The sequence below is a fragment of the Artemia sp. Qi Xiang Cuo genome, chromosome 18 (assembly GCF_049724085.1).
Source record: "Artemia sp. Qi Xiang Cuo chromosome 18, ASM4972408v1, whole genome shotgun sequence".
NCBI classification, from domain to species: Eukaryota; Metazoa; Arthropoda; class Branchiopoda; order Anostraca; family Artemiidae; genus Artemia; species Artemia sp. Qi Xiang Cuo.
The window spans coordinates 16917852-16933098 of record NC_142811.1 but is presented as its reverse complement, the minus strand read 5'-3'; the positions used below and the strand labels follow the sequence as shown (position 1 = coordinate 16933098).

At 31.5% G+C, this 15247-nt stretch overlaps 1 protein-coding gene and 1 long non-coding RNA gene across 2 annotated transcripts in view; both read left to right on the top strand.

The window, feature by feature from the left end:
• Positions 1-15247, top strand: part of Atg16 (Autophagy-related 16) — a 274634-nt gene that overhangs the window by 146307 nt on the left and 113080 nt on the right. The window lies entirely within an intron of this gene.
• Positions 1-15247, top strand: part of LOC148941257 (uncharacterized) — a 36549-nt gene that overhangs the window by 16221 nt on the left and 5081 nt on the right. The window lies entirely within an intron of this gene.

The window sequence follows — 15247 nt, the reverse complement described above, 5'->3', positions numbered from 1 at the left end:
CAAGAGGTGAAATTAATAAAGAGTTTGTTACTTACTTACAAATATTTTCATAATTTTTTGAATGAAATTTCCGTATTGTGTATCCAAGAGTTAACTTCAAGAAAGAAATGGTTACTTACTGATAATTTTTTTAAAAATTTAATTATTTTAATTTAAAAATCGTTTTTAAAAAGGGTTAAAACAAAAAATTTTGTTACTTACTTTTAATTTTTTCAATATTTATTGAAACAATTGTATTTTTTTTTTTTTTTTTTTTTTTCCAACATGTGAATTCAAGAAAGAATTTGCTACTTAGACTGAGAATTTTTTAATAATTTATTGAATTAAATTTCTAGTTCGTATATCTAAATCGTGAAAACAATAAAGAGTTTGTTACTTACTTAGAATTTTGTCATAATTTCTTTTTTGTTTGTCCAGCAGGTAAATTCAAGAAAGAATTTGCTACTTAGTTACAATTTTTTCATAATTTCTTGAATCAAATTTCCGTATTGCTGAAATTTCCGTATTGTGTATCCAAGAGTTAACTTCAAGAAAGAAATGGTTACTTACTTATAATTTTTTTAATAATTTAATTTATTTATTTTATAAATATTATAAATTAAAAGTTAAAAAAATAAATTTTTTTAATTAATTATAATTTTTTAAATATTTATTTACAGCACGTTATTTTTTGTTCCTTTTTTTTTGTTTTTAAAAAATTTTAATTAAAGAAATAATTTTCAAAATATAATTATAAATTTTTAATAATTTATTTAAATAAATTTATAGGTCGTATATATAAATCGAGAAAACAAAAAAGAGTTTGTTACTTACTTAGAATTTTGTCATAATTTCTTGAACGAAATTTCTTTTTTGTTTGTCCAGCAGGTAAATTCAAGAAAGAGTTTGCTACTTAGTTACAATTTTTTTCATAATTTCTTGAATCAAATTTCCGTATTGCGTATCCAAGAGTTGACTTCAAGAAAGAAATTGTTACTTACTGAGAATTTTTCAATAATTTCTTGAATTAAATTTCTACATCATTTAGCTAAGTGAAAATTGTTTGTGATAAAGAGAAAAAAAAAAAGTTACTTACTTGCGATTTTTTCACAATTTCTTGAATGAAGTATCTGTACTGTATATCCAAGAGGTGAAATCAATAAAGAGTTTGTTACTTACTTACAAATATTTTCATAATTTCTTGAATGAGATTTCCGCATTGTGTATCCAAGAGACGACTTCAAGAAAGAAATTGTTACTTACTGAGAATTTTTTCATAATTTATTGAATCAAATTTCTACATCGTGTATATAAGTCATGAAATTCTTGAATGAAATTTCCGTATTGTGTATCCACGAGTTGATTTAGAGAAAGAAATTGTTACTTACTGAGAATTTTTTTCCTAATTTCTTGAATTAAATTTATACATCGTGTAGATAAGATAAAATTTTATTTGATAAAAATAAAAAATAAGTTACTTAGTTGCGATTTTTTCATAATTTCTTGAATTAAGTATCTGTACTGTATATCCAAGAGTTGAAAAAAAAAAGAGTTTGTTAATTAATTACAAATATTTTCATAATTTATTGAATGAAATTTCTGTATTGTGTATCCAAGAGTTGACTTCAAGAAAGAAATTTTTTTTTTTTAATAATTTATTAAATTAAATTTCCGTATTGTGTATACAAGAGTTGACTTCCAGAAAGAAATTGCTACTTACTGAGAATTTTTTCATAATTTCTTGAATTAAATTTATACAACTTGTATCTAAGTCATGAAAACAATAAAGAGTTTGTTACTTACTTGGAATTTTGTCATAATTTCTCGAACGAAATGTCTTTTTTGTATATTCAGCAGGTGAATTCAAGAAAGAATTTGCTACTTACTTACAATTTTTTCATAATTTCTTTAATGAACTGTCTTTTTTATTTACCCAGGAGGCGAATTCAAGAAAGAATTTGCTACTTACTTAAAATTTTTGATAATTTCTTAAATGAAATTTCTGTAGTGTTTATCCATGAGGTAACATGAGTGTGTTAACTATTTAGAAGTCCTTCATAATTTCTTGAATGAAATTTCAGTATTGTTTATCCAATAGGGGAAAACAATAAAGACTGTTTTACTTACTTGAGATTTTATTATTATTTCTTGCATTAAATATCTGTATTGAGTCCAGGAAGAGAATTCAAGAAAGCTATTGTTACTTACTTACAATTTCTTCATAATTTAATGAAATGAATAAAACTATTCTAAAGAATAAAGACGGGTTAGGCTTAAAGATATTTATTGCTTAAACGTATTAACATATTTTTGAAAGAATTTGCTACTTACTTACAATTTTTTATAATTTCTTAAATGAAATTTCTGCATTGTGTATCCATGAGGTAACTTCAAGACAGAGTTTGTAGCTTACTTAGAGTTTCGTCATAATTTCTTGAATGAAATGTCTTTTTTTTATTTATACAGGAGGTGAATTAAAGAAAAAATTTGTCCCCATGTGTCTGACAATAGATGTATGCAAATTCCTTTTCTTACATATCCGACGTTTTATTAGACATTCTCAACGTTTGATATGCTAGCTTACTCTAAAAATAATGAACACATAACAATGTAATGCAAAATATATTTTTAATGAAATAATGCTATGTAGAATATTAATACAATAAATATATTATGATACATTATTAATATCAACAATTAACTTTGGACATTTTGAATCTGTTGCATAAAATAGTTCACCATGTTCTCTCTTGATATTATAGCTATTGTCTTCTCTTAGTTCGTAATCAGTAGAATAATCATTATTCCATTTTGAGTCATACACAATTTTTACTGGTGTCTCATCAAAAGGCTCAATATGCTTTTCGTCTTTGTTATTATTTGGTTCAATGACTGTTAGAGCAATGGCACTAACGTTTTCTGGTGCTTTTTTTTTAATAGATTCATCTTTATAATCAATCGTGATATTTTCTGAAAATGCACAATTTATTTTTATGGAAATTTAACTGTATATTATCACAATATTTTTAAACAGGTAAAAGTTTATGCACGTAGACAAGATATGTTTTACGATATTAGTAGAAGAGTAGGCCTTTCTTTTATTGATCTTCAGTTGAATGCTAATACCTGAAAGCTGACGATAGGATGTATCAGTAGGTAATGTGTTACCAGCAGCAGTAGCAAGGAATTGTCCTCTATCATCGACGATTATTTTTATGTTGGCATTCTCTTTGAGTACAATCATATCTGGAGATCTCAATCTCGCATATCCACCAACATAAGAGTTGAATTTTTTCGGTATTCCAAAGAAATTTAATTCCTTACTGTCATGACAATGCATGCATACATTTCCAATAGTGCTACCACCTGTACTTGTTTCAAAGTTTAAATATTTCTCTTTGTCGGCATTCAATGCTACAATAACCTTGTTATGTAAACACACTTTATTAAAATGTTCCATCTTCACTTTTTTTTAAAGATATGACTTATGTGTTTATCGTTCCACTGCGTAAAAAATACTGATTTAATACATGCAACAGATTAGGTTGTGTCAATAACCAGTCATAGAATACCAGTGGGAAAGTCAGATAGTGTCTCTGACCAATCACAGAGCGCTGTCTATAACAGGTAAGAGAATGAAATTTTTAAATTCAAATATAGTCTCTTAAAAATCACAGATCGAACTATTTAGAACTGTAAGAATATTTTGACATTCTAATTTATGTACATAAATAAAAAAATAAATAAAGTTTAAAAATTTCGAAGTTTTAAAAAAGTTTGAATTAAACACTTTTAGGATATTGATTGTATTTACTGAAAAACTAGTGAATTAAAGAGTCTCTCAAACACCTTAAATATATTTTAAATTATAAAAAAAATAATGATTTAAAACAAAAATTTCGTTTTTAATGACAACAAAGTACATAAAAACCACACGGAAACAGGCATCTGAGTCTCTCAAACCCCTTAAAGCTCTTTTAAAACATACAAAAACTACTTATTTAACACTAGAATTTTGTTTTTAATGACTACCAAGTAAAGAAAAACCACACGGAATTAGGCAACTGAGTCTCTCAAACCCCTAAAAGCTCTTTTAAAAGATGCAAAAACTACTTATTTAACACAAAAATTTCGTTTTTTAAGACCACCAATTAAAGCAAAACCTCACGGAAACAGGCAACCGAGTCTCTCAAAACCCTTAAATCTAGTTTAATATTTAGTAAATATAATTTTTTAACACAACAATTTCGTTTTTAATGACTACCAAGTAAAGAAAAACCACACGGAATGAGGCAACTGAGTCTCTCAAACCCCGTAAAGCTCTTTTAAAAGATACAAAAACTACTTATTAAAAACAAAACTTTCGTTTTTAAATACAACCAAGTAATGAAAAATCACACGGAATTGGGCAACTGAGTCTCTCAATACCATTACAAATCTTTTAAAAGATAAAAAAACTACTTATTTAACACAAAAATTTCTTTTTTAAATACGAACAAGTAAAGAAAAATCACACGGAATAAGGCAACTGAGTCTCTCAATCCCCTTAAAGCTCTTTTAAAAGATACAAAAACTAATTATTTAACACAAAAATTTCGTTTTTAATGACCATCAAGTAAATAAAAATAACACGGAATTTTGAACCTGACTCTCTCAAAACCCGTAAAGCTATTTTAAATTATACAAAACTACTTATTTAACACAAAAATTTCGTTTTTAATGACCAGCAAGTAAAGAAAAATCACACGGACTTTGGCGACTGAGTCTCTCAATCCCCGTAAATATCATTTAAAATATACAAAAACTAATTAATTAACAAAAAAATTTATTTTTTAATGACCAACAAGTAAAGAAAAATCACACGGAATTAGGCACCTGAGTCTCTCAATCCCCGTAAAGCTCTTTTAAAATATATTAAATATTATTATATTTACCTTTTAGTTCTTTTTTTATGCACTTATCGTATAACAACATCCCTTTTAAACGGGCTACATTCTAAAATAACACAAGTTAAGTTCTTTTAAAAGGTACAAAACCTAACAAATACCACCACAAATTAGTTTTTAATGAGTATAAAGTAAGGACACTTCCCACTGAATGGGCAATCTGAGGCTCTCAATCACCGGCCTGTTATTTTAAAAGATACAAAAACAAAAGATGTCAAGTAAACATTAATTTTATATTTTTAATCAAGTCAAGACAAATCATACGTACTACGGCAACTGAGTCTCTCAAACCCCGTAAAGCTCTATTAAAATATGTAAAAACTACTTATTTAACACAAAACTTTCGTTTTTAATGACCAACAAGTAAGGAAAAAACACACGGAATAAGGCAACTGAGTCTCTCAAACCCCTTAAAGCTCTTTTAAAAGATACAAAAACTACTTATATAACAAACAAAGTACGTTTTTATAGACAACCAAGTAATGAAAAAACACACGGAATATGGCAACTGAGTCTCTCAATCCCCTTATAAATCTTTTAAAAGATACAAAAACTACTTATTTAACACACAAATTTCGTTTTTAATGACTAACAAGTAAAGAAAAATCACACGGAATTAGGCAACTGAGTCTCTCAATCCCCTTACAGCTCTTTTAAAAGATACTAAAACTACTTATTTAACACAAAAATTTCTTTTTTAAGGACAAACAATTAAATAAAAATCACACGGAATTTTGAAAATGACTCTCTCAATCCCCTTAAAGATCTTTTAAAATATACAAAACTACTTATTTAAAACAAAAATTTCGTTTTTAATGACAAACACGTAAAGAAACATAAAACGGTATTAGGCTACTGAGTCTCTCAATCCCCGTAAAGCTAATGTAAAATTTAAACTAAATACTTATTTAACAATAAAATTTCGTTTTTAATGACCATCAAGTAAAGAAAAATCACACGTAATTAGGCAACTGATTCTCTCAATCCCCGTAAAGCTCTTTTAAAAGATACAAAAACTACTTATTTAACATAAAAATTTCGTTTTTAATGACCATCAAGTAAAGAAAAATCACACGGAATTAGTCAACTGAGTCTCTCAATCCCCGTAAAGATCTTTTAAAAGATACATAAACTACTTATTTAACACAAAAATTTCGTTTTTAATGACAATCAAGTAAACAAAAATCACACTGAATTATTCATCAGAGTCTCTCAATCCCCTTAAAGCTATTTTAAAATATACAAAAACTACTTATTTAACACAAAAATTTCGTTTTTAATGACCATCAAGTAAAGAAAAATCACACGGAATTAGGCAACTGAGTCTCTCAATCCCCTAAAAGATCTTTTAAAAGATACAAAAACTAATTATATAAAACAAAAATTTCGATTTTAATGACAATTAAGTAAAAAAAAATCACACGTAATTAGGCAACTGAGTCTCTAAATCCACGTAAAGCTCTTTTAAAAGATACAAAAACTACTTATTTAACACAAAAATTTCGTTTTTAATGAGCATCAAGTAAAGAAAAATCACACGGAATTAGGCAACTGAGTCTCTCAATCCCCGTAAAGTTCTTTTAAAAGATACAAAAACTACTTATTTAACACAAAGAACCCCCATGTAACTGAACCCCTGTATAACTGAAACCCCTGTACAACTGAACCTCCGTGCTAAATTTCATTACGTTTAATATCTAGTCACCAAATGCTCCAAGCCTCAGAAGAAAAAGGGATTTTGAAAACAGGGAGCCCGATTTACAAAAAAAAAAGGGATACCCCCCGTGCAACTGAACCCCCCTTGTAACTGAACCCGGGTATAACCGAAATCCCTCCGTGCCACTGTATCCTCTTTAACTGACCCCGCGTGCCACTCACCCCTCGATGCAACCCCCCCCCCGCCGAACACATTTCAGCCCTTTCTTTTTTAATTTACAATATTTTTAAAACTTTACTTACGTATTATACAGACCACATCGGCGAGGTAAAGCTAGGTCAAGTCACAATGTCATTCTATCGTTACTTTTCAATTAAGCTATTGAATACTTTCTAGCAATGTCCCTTGTAAGCGTCTACGCAAATATATTTTCTCAAATATCTTTTCGCAAAAAAAAAAATTCGTAAATCTCTTAAAATAAAGAAGTAATTACCCTTTTCAAATGCATTACTCGTTCTATTAATGAAACCCAAGAAACGAATTCTCTTAATAATATGTCTTGTAGTGTAAACCAGTCCTTATATTCAAATCATAATCGACAATCAAGTTATAAACGTTCCTCTCAACCCATGTAGAGTTCATAGTAATAGGCTAATGACCCTGGTAACCCCAATGCATTGAAAACCTACACGCAGACCCGCTGCCTCAGGCGTAAGTTTGCGGGTAGGATTTCAATTCATTGTACGGTTACTACTCTTACTTTCAGTTGAAAAAACTTGTTTTTTTAAATTTAATTTCTGATCGTTTTTTAAATAATGCTTGGAAATCCGGCGCCCCCTTCATAAAAATGTCCCTTACCCCAAAGAAACATCCTCCACGAAAAGATTATCCGGAGTAACCCCCTCCTCTACCCCCCCCCCACCAGAAAAAAATCCTTCCTGAAAATGCCTGTACACCTCCCAATAACCAATACAATATGTAAGCAATGGGCAAAGTTCATAGCTTACAGCCCTTCCCCTGGGAACTGTGGAGGATTAAGACATCCTAAAAAATATATTTATTAAATTTTTGACTATTCTGAACAAAATGGTTATCTCAAAATTTTAATTGGGTGACTTTGGGGCAAAAATGCGCATGTAAGGGGGCCTAGTTATCCTCCATTTTTTTTGGTCACTTAAAAAGGAAACTAGAACTTTTAATTTCCGTTCCAATGAACCCTCCTACGATATTCTAGGACCTCTGGGTCAATACGATTACCCCTGGGGAAAAGAAAAAACATAAAAACAAAAAACAAAATAACAAATAAACACGCATCCGTGATCTTTCTTCTGGCAAAAAATGGAAAATTCCACATTTTTGTAGATAGGAGCTTAAAACCTCTACAGTAGGGTTCTCTGATACGCTGAATATGATGGTGTGATTTTCATTAAGGTTCTATAACTTTTAGGGGGTCTTTCCCCCTTTTTTCGAAAATCAGCCAAATTTTCTCAGGCGCGTAACTTTTGATGGTTACTTGATGTAACCATCAAACTTGATGAAACTTAAACTTGATGAAAATTAAACTTGATGAAACTTATATATTTGAAATCAGAATTAAAATCTGATTCTTTTGATGTATCTATTGGTGTCAAAATTCCGTTTTTTAGAGTTTCTGTTACCATTGAGCCGGGTCGCTCCTTACTTACAGTTCGTTATCACGAACTGTTTGATATGTTGTGACTCTGATATTTGTCGTTCTTTTTACTCGTTTAAAATTTCATACAAAAGAACCAATCAGCTTTTGCATGTTGTTTCAAGATTTAAAACAGAAACAACAGTTAAAAAGGGAAGGCTTACAAAAAAATAGAGCAAATGGAATTAAAGAACACTTATCAACACGGAACTATAGGAAAGTAATATTTCTCTTTCTATTGGGTTTAACCATATACAGTTGTTATCGATTCTAATTGACAGTGCTGTCAACAATTTTGATTCCTGTCATAGTCTTCGGAAACCGAATGTTTTCTTTCTCAGAGTGAGGTTTGACAGAAAAACCCTCCTCATTGAATTTAATTAAACATACATCTATTCGTGTTAAGTTTTTTTGCCGAAAATATTAATCATTTACGACTTTGTAAAGATGTCAAAGATGAATCCCCTTCTAGCAGCACTATGTGTTGGGTGTTTTTTTTTTACCCTGCTAAAGAGCTTATCGAACAACAGTCATGAAAAAAAACATAGCACGTATTCTTTTTTACGGACCGAAAAAAAAAAAAAAACACTTTGCCCCCTCTCTTTATTGCAAAACTGTGAACCCTCCTACTCTTCCTCAAAAAAAAAACTTTTCCTGGAAGCTTGAACTCAATTTCCCAGACGTAAGAAAAAACAGAGTTGTTCACCAAAGTACGTATAAATTCGTCATCTCTTTAGGAAACCTCTGGATTAAGTACAATCTACGATGAAATGTAATTGCTTGCCTTTAGGCTTCAGGCATAAAAAAGAAAAGGAACAAAAGCCTATAATTCTTGTGAGCATCTGAACACCAACTGACTCTGACTTGGATTAATTAAAAAAAAAAAAAAAGTTTTTCCGAGGGAAGTAAAGAGCGAAGTTGAAACTTAAAACGGACAAAAACTATTACTTCATAGCATATCTAAAATATATCAATAAAATTAGTACAAATAAACCAACTATTTATCTTCCCCTGTGCTTTAAGGATTATAGAAAACTAGGTCTTTACTGAAAACACAAGAGTCAAGTATAAAAAACAGGAATATTGATTTGGGAGTCAAAAGTGAGTATGTAGCCTGACAACAATAAACAAAGCTACAAAGCTTTTCATAGTGGCATCAGTAACTTTCAGTATACAATTAAAATTATCTTAAAAACATAAGCGTAAAATTAAGTATTTTTTTAATAACAGCGAAGTAATTGAACAACATACAGAAATATAGGATTGATTTATCAGGTAGCATTTTGGCCTTGCCAGCTATAATGCCAATAGTGAGTAATATACAGTCTTAAATTGCAAGAAATAGGCTATGCCTTAGTATTACTTGAAATGAAGATCAAATAAGACATAGTATGAACTCTGGAAATCCGATTATTTCTCTCTATACAACTGTAAATTTTAAGCTATGATACAAATTCTAAAGCTAGTCTACAGTCCTAATACTATCAAGATGGCTTTACTTCAAACTTGTGTACAAACTAATCATGACATTTCCTTTTCAGAACCAAAACAAGAGCAAGTTATTGAACTGAGCCATTGTGCATAAGTGATACCAAATTAAACGTAAAAAAAAACCAACAATCCTAAAATGGATTGTTGCTTTATCTTAAAAGAAATCGATAATATTTTTATTCTGTAAAAAGTGTCCTTAATTGTTTTGCTTTTACTGTACCAAAACTCCTATGTTATTTTGTGTTTTCAGTTAAGCGCTAGTTTTCTATAAACCTAGAAGCACAGGGAAACATAATTGGTTGGTTTATTTTTACTAGTTTTATTGATACATATTAGATAGGCAGTGAAGTAATAATTTTTGTCTGTTTTTAGTCTTAACTTCACTCGGAAAAACTTGTTTTTTTTAAATTAATCTTTGTTCGTTTTTTATTAAAATTTAATGTAGAAACACGCTGCCATGATCTTTTTTATTTATACGGAATAATGTGTGCTCGTTTTTAAGTTTTAATGTAATCCTTAGTTTCAATTGAAAAATTACTTTTAATATAGTTTCTAATTATCGCCAATCTAGGGGAGATAAGACACCTCTAGAAATGCTGCAAACAACCTTGACAGCTACGAAAAATGTTCAATGTATAACAAAGTTCATTATCCATACTTCACAAAACAATACATGTTTTTCAGGAATGTTTGTTTTTCGATGAGAAAAAAGCTGTTTTTACTCGGCCGACTTCGCCTGAAAAAGCCATAATGAAGACAGGGGCTTTTAAATGACTTTTTGACTAGAATGAACTAGAAAGAAACTAGAATGCTACTGTAACAAAATGAGCAGTTTAAGGGCTCATTTAAAAGCATGTATTTATACCTAGTCGCTTTTTATAAATTTGACTTGATAGCACATTCCCATAAAGTGCAATTTCGGTTGTTTTCTCCATTTTTTTTTTTTTTTAATGAAAAACGTGCCTTTTCCAATGAAATAACCAAAAAAAGTGTTTTTCAAAACCTAGGCAGGAGCAAAAAACTAAGGGGACAAGGACGTTCCTTCTCCTCAATTACCTTCATTAGAACTAACACAACTTTAAACTTTAGCCTAAAGAGCGAGGCGTTATGGAGGGGACAGCCCCTTTCATATACGGAATAATTTCTGTTCGTTCTAAGTTTTAATGTCGCTCCTTACTTTCAGCTTAAAAAACTTGTTTTTTTAATTTAATTTCTGATCGTTTTTTAAGTTAATGCAGCTTTTATTTTGGCTCACCTTATTAAATAAGTAAACAAAATCTGCATAAAAATTTTTCTTTTGCTAAATGGCGGTCTCTAAATTTGGTTCTGACGTAATTTACAGATTAGCTTACGTAACGAACTTCTATATTCGTATATTTTGCTTCTGGAAAAAAATACAAAGTTGCAGATTTTTGCAGATATGAGCTTGAAACCTATGTTATAGGGTTTTCTGATACGCTGAATCTGACGGTGTGATTTTCATTAAAATTCTTTCACTTGTAGGGGATGTTTCCCCCCTCTTTAAAAATTCAGGCAAATTTTCTCAGGCTCGTAGCCTTTGATGACTAATACTAAACTTAATTAAATTCATATATTTAGAATCGGCATTATAAGCCCATTCTTTTGATACATTTATTGACATCAAAATTCCGTTTTTAACAGTTTCTATTACTATTGAGCCGTATCGCTTGTTTTTTTTTATTATGTATAGGTTATTACGTATATGAGGGGGTTTTCCCATTACAAGCTTCATCGCTGAGTGAAGTTTGAAGGTTCAATTCAAAACTGTTGATCATTCAAGCTTAATTTCTGGTAGATTTTGAGTTGAAAAGTTTTTAGTTTTAGTTAATTTGTTTTCGCAATACTCTTTTACTTTTAAGATGAGTGGGCGATTTATGAAACTTACTAAGAGGGTCTGGGGGGGGGGGAGTCTATGTGATGGGTTGTTTTCAGTGTTATATAGAGGGATTGTGTTGTTTTCAGTCTCACTTACGAATGGTAGAATCGAAAAAAAGTACTTAGATATGAGCAAAAGTTTACAAATGAGCCATTAAACATCACTCTAAAATGTTCTGGTAGCCCACTAGAACCACCTTTTCCACTTGAGACATGGCACCAAAAGTGCCGTTATTAGTGCCATTTGAAAGTGGCAGATGATGGTATTTATAGGAAGAACGTAGATATGAGCAATAATTTTATGTTAGCTATCAAAAATCTATCTAAGATGTTCTGGTAGCCTACTAGCCCCACCCCTCAAGAAACGGCATAAAAAGTGCCTTTTTCGTACCATTTGGCACTTGCAGACGGCAGAATTTGTATAACCCACGCACATATGAGAAATAGGTTAAATGAGCTCTTAAGCTGTTCCAGTTATCCACTAGGCCGGGAAAAAAGAAGAAAAAAAAGACTATATTACCATTTTTTAACTTTTAGTTACTATGGGCTGTGGTTCGCTCTTTATTAGGTTGCAGCTAATGCTTCAACCATGACCAAGAATTCATTGCAAATAATCCGCAGAAACTAGTTAACATTGAAATCTGTATAATCTAATAGATGGTAGAATTTTTTAAAAATTTAGTAAATATAAGCAATAGCTTTTAATTAAGCCATTAAACATCTATCTACGTTAGTGTGGTAGCCTGGTAATGCTTCAGTAGCTTACTGATGAGCAGACTACTTTTGAAACTTACCCATGGAGTTGGGAGGGGGAGTGACTGGGAGAGGTTTTTGTGAGCCTCCAGCTATGGGTTCTGGAACAAAACTATTGCAATAGCAATTATCTTGTACCTCAGAGCTTTTTCTGCTCGAGAAGGGACGCCGAAAATTTTATTTTCAGCGTTATATCGCACTTACGATTGGTAAAATTGAAAAAAAAAAACAAAAATCATGTATATATGAGCAAAACCTTTCAAACGAGCCATTAAACATAACTCTTATAAGTTCTGCTAGCCCAGTAACCCCAGCTTGCTAGTGCCACCCCTTGAGAAATGGCACAAAAAGTGTCACTGTGATGCCATATGGCACTTACAGATGATGTAATTTATAAAAAGCACGTAGATATTAGAAACAGCTTTTGAATGAGCCATTAAGCATCTGTCTATGTTGTTCTGGTAGCTCGCTAGGCCTGTTGAAAAAAAAAGGAGACAGATCAGTGCTGCCGATGCAAAAAAGTGATTTTCCTTTTAGGTCAAGGTGGACTTTTCATTTTGATCTGACGCCATTTTCGAGGGGTTTCAGGCTGTCTATCGAAATCACCATAATTTTCTTTTCGCAATACTTTCACTTTTAAGAGGGACCGAAATAATAGTTACCATTCCTGAGTCAGTGTCAGACGGCAATTTTTTTCACTAGGCTTTTTTTTCAAAACGCGTTTTTTAACTTTTAGTTACTGTGGGCTGTATTTTGCTCTTTACTAGGTTGCAGCTACCGCGGCTACCATGAAAGTACTCTGGAGAAACCCTTTCCAGTTATATTGCATCATGTTTTCAGATTGTTGATTGGCTGGATCTCACGGACACTTACGAATATAGCTGATTAAAATATTTGAGAGTTTTCCAAGACGTATTGACCTTAACGTAAACGTGATTAACGTGACAATAAAATTGAAAGTGATTTTTCCAAGAGCTTACGCAGTGTCTGTTCGTAACATTCTATGAATTCGGGAAATGGGGTGCAACCCAAAAAGTTTTTTCCTAAAAACGATCACCTTTATTTATTGACCTACTATCAACGGTTGTAGCTTAAAAAAGTCCTAAAATTTGAGGTTGAAGAATTAACGTTATGCTCTGGCGTTGTCATATAATACACTTTAAAGAGACCATAAGTGAAATAATTTGAACTTTGTTTTAGAAGCCTCTCCATTATTAGAGTAAGAGGTTTATAAGGAAGAAATAGAGCGTGTCAATAAACAAGCGCTAAATGTATGTCTCGGAAATCAGGCTTTAAACTTTGTTTATTTGCTGTTTCATTCCATTTTGGTTTTCAAATTTAGTTGTTTGCTTTTAGTTTAGTTTTTAGAAAAAAGAGTGAGAGAGAGAGAGAGAGAGAGAGAGAGAGAGAGAGAGAGAGAGAGAGAGAGAGAGAGATAGAGAGAGAGAGAGAGAGAGAGAGAGAGAGAGAGAGAGAGAGAGAGAGAGGAGAGAGAGAGAGAGAGAGAGCTGAGTCATTGATAATTTAAGCATATCTGGAGGAGGGAGGGTTGCTAGGTCTTGTTAACTACACGGGCAATTCGTTATCGTTAGAGTTGAGGTTGGTTGTTCTGAGTGAATTTTAAGTATTCAGTAAAGCTGAGTCACTGATAAGTTAAACACACATGGAGCACTGGGATATTCTTCTGAAGCTTAAAACAGAGGGTTGCTAAACTTCTGAAGCACTTTATTAGTTGTTCTATTGATTTTTTCGTCAAATAAAGGATAACCCATTTATATCAAAACAAGTAAGGCTTGCGTTGCGAGGCACAAACTGGAGAATCAAATGGCAGTCAGAATTTAAGTGTAACACATTCAGATTTGTTCATTTCGCCTCTAAGTACTCAGAATCAGCGGCTTCAGTTAAAAAAAAAAATTAGTGGTAGGCCTATAGTGAAATGTATTTTTCAATAATCAGGGAGAGGGTGGAATTTTTGGCTTTTTTAGTTTCTCTGATTAAAATACCAAAAAAGTTTTTTTTCGATGATATACTCGAAAAAGGTACTTTCCAAAGTCTAGGGGGTATTCTAGGGGACACAATCCCTTGCGCCCCCTGAATTAACTTCACTGTTTGTAATCATTTGTTTGTTTGTAATATGGTGGTCAAATTAATGAAAATAAGAGATGTACTCGTCATTGCTAGTCAGTTGAATTGGCATAAGTAGCCTTAGACTACGCCAAAGGTTATAAGACACTGATTCATGTCAAGCTTAGCCATGTTAAAAGATTTGGTCGACCAAGCAAAGTATGCTAGTTTTGTCCACGGATTCTGGTCGACATAATCAATGCGTTATTTGTTCTGGTCAGTATTCAGATCACGTTTTATCGACTAGAATTTTTTCTTCGTTGTCTGATTCGTTGACCATAAACATTATATACTTTCTAAAAAAAAAAATTCTCATAGGCACATTGTTTGAAATACTTGGCCTGTTTTCTTAATAACTAATGCCCAAAGATGATTGACGGAAGATGACTTTTTTTTTAACTTGAGGGATCTGATCCGGCTTCTCAGGCTTAAGCAGATCTAAAGCATCTAAAGCAGGTCTGACTTTTTTTAAATGACTTTTTATAACTTGAGGGATCTGATCCTGCTTCTCAGGCCTAAGCAGATTTAAGGCATCTAAAGCAGGTCTGACTTTTTTTTAAATGACTTTATAACTTGAGGGATCTGATCCTGCTTCTCAGGCCTAAGCAGGTCTAAGGCATCTAAAGCAGGTCTGACTTTCTTAAAAATGACTTTTTTTATAGCTTGAGGGATCTGATGCTGCTTCTCAGGCCTAAGCAGGTCTAAGGCATCTAAAGCAGGTCTGGGGCG